This window comes from Rosa chinensis, chromosome 1, assembly GCF_002994745.2.
Source record: "Rosa chinensis cultivar Old Blush chromosome 1, RchiOBHm-V2, whole genome shotgun sequence".
NCBI classification, from domain to species: Eukaryota; Viridiplantae; Streptophyta; class Magnoliopsida; order Rosales; family Rosaceae; genus Rosa; species Rosa chinensis.
The window spans coordinates 46,993,526-46,998,469 of NC_037088.1; the positions used below are offsets into that span (position 1 = coordinate 46,993,526).

General features: G+C 35.9%; 1 long non-coding RNA gene across 1 annotated transcript; it reads left to right on the forward strand.

The window, feature by feature from the left end:
• The first annotated feature begins 343 nt into the window (after nt 1–343).
• LOC121051712 lies at nt 344–4,463 on the forward strand. Its single transcript, XR_005806601.1, has 4 exons — nt 344–547; nt 1,896–1,995; nt 3,433–3,529; nt 4,155–4,463. It is a non-coding gene; the product is annotated as an uncharacterized LOC121051712 (long non-coding RNA).
• The last annotated feature ends 481 nt before the right edge of the window (nt 4,464–4,944 follow it).

A 4,944-nucleotide genomic window follows, 5' to 3' on the forward strand; every position in this document is an offset into this window, starting at 1 on the left:
TTCTCATTTTTCACGTTGGTTTTGGTCGTCAACAGAATATTCCACACCTAACAACCTAAATTAATAAAAAATCAATATTTTGAGACAAAATATAAAAAAGAATATAAAAGTACCCAAAAGGCAGCACAAAGCGACGTGGTTTGAAGTCATCTGTCAAATCAGTAACGGCTGGTCTCATCTTCTGTCTTTCTGTTTTCCCACCCAAAATCCACCTCAACACCACTTTACTTTCTTTGTCACGATTCCCATTAAGCTTGAAGAACCTTCCAAACAAAGCACCCGGAAATCAAATGCAAAAAACCCAAAAGCATAGTCCCCAGGAAGCATCAAATTTAGTAATTTACCATCTTTGCTTCTTGCATGTAACTGCTCCGCTGTTGATCAAGCAGAATGGCGCCACGTGGTACCCTTTAAACTGGCTCTGTTCACAATGCAGGGATTGTGTTCCAGAAATTGCCCCAAAGAAATTGTGATCCATGGCTGACCAGAGCGATAGGAACCCGACCGCTGGATGACGGAGAGGAAAGCAGACGGAACTGAACTGGAGGTACTGAAGCTGTTAACCCAGAATTATATGATCAGTGTTTTGTTTATTTCAGTGTTTGAAGTTTGAATGCCAGCTCTGGCTTTGATGTAGACTGTACTGAATGCTATACATGGATCACTGATTAGATTAGAGTGTTGCAGTGTGTGAAATTGGGTTCAAGTTTTGATTTTGTTGTTTCTTATACATGTATCTGCTTGAAAGGTCAAGCCTGGAACTTGGGACACTATGTTTTAACCTAGCTGCGACTGTGTATGGATTGCTTTATGTGATTAAATACTATGAATTAGCCAAACAGCTAGGTGATCCAGAACAAGTAAAACTAGTTTGTTGGATTATATACTGCAAGCAAGGGTAGATCTTGCATCCATAAAAGTATCAGCAACATCTAAACTTTAGCAAATCAGAATCTCAAAGTGATTAAATTAAATTGAGTTTAATAACATTATTGTCAACTATACATAGAATCCTACGAAGATTTGTGCATCTAATCCACTTAATCATAGTGATGCTTAGGTTGTCAACTTGACATCTTAGCTGGTGAGGAAGGTAGAAGCTTGTTGCAGTGCTAGAAGAAAAAAATTGGTCGTGTTTGAAAACTTTTCTCATTTAAATCGATTTCAGTTACACATGTTGCCATGCATGAAAGTATGCCACCACATGTCTTTGCTTTCTTTCTTTAAATTCATTAAGAACAGCCATAAGAAGTCACGAGATTGATTTGTGAGTTCTATTTCAATTGGTTGATTGATAACTTTCGGAAATCTATCTCAATTTATTTCTATTTGGGACAAGCATGTTGCCATGCTAGAACGCATGGTGGCAGGCATAAAAGCCATTGAAAGAATGAATCAATTGGCTAGTTAATTATCAGTTTGAACTAACGCACACTGCTATGAAGGTAACCTTCTTTTAGATTCATTAAGACCGCAAGCAAAAGTAGATTCTATCATTTATTCATTTAGTGAGATCTTGTAAAATCTATTGCCAAAATTCTTGTTTTTCTTTTCCCTTCCAAAGAAGTTATAACTGCTTTCAAAATTTCAGGTTTTTAGAAAAAGCAAAATACAATTTAAGAGCCCCTAAATTTATGATTTTGGAACCATCAAACAAGGAACATGATATTCTGCTTAAGTTCTCCTGATGCCTTACATTAACTATTCATATAGTTGATTCTAATATGCTGTGATTTTCATTATGCTTTACCATTCTAATGGTACATGTCTGAAAAACCATGCTCCCAGCAATTCAAAATAAATTATGATACCGAAAAGTCGAAAACTTTCTGCATGTAATGGGGCTTGATTCTCATAATGACTTCCAAGTAATAACTCGATTTATGCTTTTGCAGTGCTACTGAAACACAAGAACGGGAACAACTGTATATGATATTGAAGATATGTTCTGCTATATATCTCAATGGCGAAACAGAAAGCAACTACCTTCGGGAGGTAATTAGAAACTTTTAGTTTTTATATGTCATCCTATTCTATATGCACATGTAGGATCATTAGTTGCAGCTTATAGTGGACATGACTATTCATAAAGAGTTAAAGACTTGAGCTTCAAAACTAAATGTAGAGGAGTTGTTTCCAAGTGTAGAAAGTATTAGAAAATCTCATATAATATTCGGATCTTTCTGTATTGACATTTTCTTCTGTTTTGGTCTTGCTTTCATATTTAATAAGTGCTTACTTGATGCAAGAGATCATATCTTTTGCTGATATAAAACCAAGCTGGCACCGCGCAGGTTGAAACTTGATAAAATAACCTTATATAAGAGTTTATGTTTCTTTAAGTTGTCAAAGGTGTAGTTTGAGACGAGCGTTGAACAATGGGGGTATTGATGTAAAAATGGCTAACAAGCATTTATTATTTGGATTCTAGATATAAAAGTAATATAATTGCAGTATCAATTTTGAATCATTCTTTGTTCCCCTTTACATTAAATATGGTTGTTAGGATTTGTGTCTGTATGTGCATTTAGCTTGGCTCTCGAGTGGTACTCACAAGTAAATTTTCATGAATAATTTTTCTGACAGATACTCAAATTACATGCTTTATAGGCCCCGTTTGGTTCGCGGAAAGGAAAAGAAAGGAAATCAATTCCTTGCTCTTTCCATAGGCATGGGAAATTGCAATTCCCATCAATTTTCCTTTCCAGTGTTTGGAAAGACTAAGAATATAGTCAGAATACACATTTTAGTTTCCATTGCAGTGATAGTGCAAAAATCATACAAACAACAAGTAAAGTTGATTATATTAGCAAATAATGATTTTGAGCAAAGACAATTTAGTCATATAATTTTGCAAGTGGGTGGGGCCGTGGAGGGGGGAGGGGGGAACCAGTTTCCTGAGGTGGGTGGGAGGGAACCAGTTTTCTCCTCTTTTTCCTTTCCTTTGGGAATCATTTTCCCTTCCTTGGCCATCCCAAACACAGGAAAACACAAGAAAAGAAACACTTTCCTTTTCTAATACCCAAATTCCGCGAAACAAACACAGCCTATATGTGTATAATTTGACTTCGTAGTTGCAATGGTCCAGATTCCCATAACTCAAGCCTTTATTGCTTTCACTTGGATAATCTTATATCTCTCATGAGCAAGATGTTCTTGAATCTATTATCAGTATTCCGTCCACCTTTTTGGAATCTTTGATCATTGCCATTGTTTAATAAAATTCTACATGTAGCTAGAAGTTGCATAGTATGTGGTCAAACATATGATAGGTACATCTAGGATAATATGATCCTATACTTGAACAATTAAATAACTTATAGGCTGTACTTGCCATTCTGTCTACCTATATATCCCCTCTGAAGATTTCTGCTACCAAATTCTCACACTTTACATATTTTATTATTTTTACCTTCTCAATTTCAATTGCAGGAACCCTGTAGAATACATTGTAGGGAACATTCGTTCTACTTTAGCCCATCATACTGGGGTCTTCCAGAGGATGTGCTTAACAAACGCTGCAGTTGTGGTAAATTTGGCATGTTAGCATGTTTTTCGGGTCCATTTCGCAAATGGGTATCTACATAACATTTACTCATGGAAAGTCTAGTTGTAGATCTGAAGGGACATAATGCCAAACCTGGCTATTTTTCTTGACAAAAAATATCCAAATTTGAAACCACCTTAGTTTCTGTAAAGGCCAGCTCTTTTTATTTCATTCCTTTATTTTCCCCTCTCCCCGTCTTTCCTCAGACTATTAGCTCTTTTCTCTCTTTTCAGTCTACTTCAATTCACTCATTAAGATCAACTCTTTTCCACTCAGATTTTCTCTTATGATCTCACTTTGAAAGCTTAGGAACTTAGTTTTAGTTCTGCATGCAATTATGATAGTTGAATGTATGGATCTTTTCAGATGAGATCTATTCATGATTGTCAATGTGTCATTTCTGGAATCTATTCGTTTTTCCTTACCTTATGAAGTTTGATTTCTGCTTGATTTTGTTTTCATTTGAACTTTAATTGATACAATAAATTATTAATCGTTATGTATGATTATGATTTGATTCAGATGATGATTAGTAATCGTGGCTTTCTTATTTTGGGATTATCTGGTCAACATTTATACTTGATTTATTACTCTTCTTGATTTCTAGGATTTGAGAGGAGCTCCAATAAAGAAGGCCAGCAACCAATACTTCAGTAACTGCAAAGAACTCGGGCATGCCAATAATGCTTGTCCGGTTCCACACAGGCCCCCAGGTATTGAGAGTCCACAGGGGTAACATTCTGCCCAGCCACACAGGTCAACCCTCCAACATCCAAACGTGCTTGTCCCCATTCGTTCCTTCTGACGGCCAAGCGTTATCCAAACATCACGCATTCATGGGAGTGGACTTATGGCCAAAAGGTGGCCAATACACTGCAGACGATGTGGCCAAATAGGATACAACCGCTGCACCTGCAGTCAGAACAGGTATTGATTTTTTTTTTTTCCTTTTTAGGGGGTATTAGAACAGTCTTGATGGAATGAACTTGTCTTGGAGCTTGTTGTAGTGTTGTACTATGTTTATGTCCCGGCTTTTGTTTTCCAAACCTTAAACTTCTAGGCCCAGTTTGGATGGCAGGAAATCATGATATGTAATGGAAATTAATTTCATTTTTCATTTAAATGTGTCATTTGGTTGTAATAAGAGATTGAAAAGGAAATAAAAAAATGAGATTTGACTGGAAATTGACTCCCTCATAATGCCTGAATAGAATTACCTGGTCAGGGGTGATATTCTATTTTCATTTCCCACTTTCAAAGGCAAAATTACATAAATTATCCATCTAAAAAAAATTATACTCCTCCGCTAATATTAATTGCAAGTTGATGTCATATTTGTAATTTAATTAGTAAAAGGGTGTTATTGAAAATTATAGTTTTATATTTCATTCTTATGA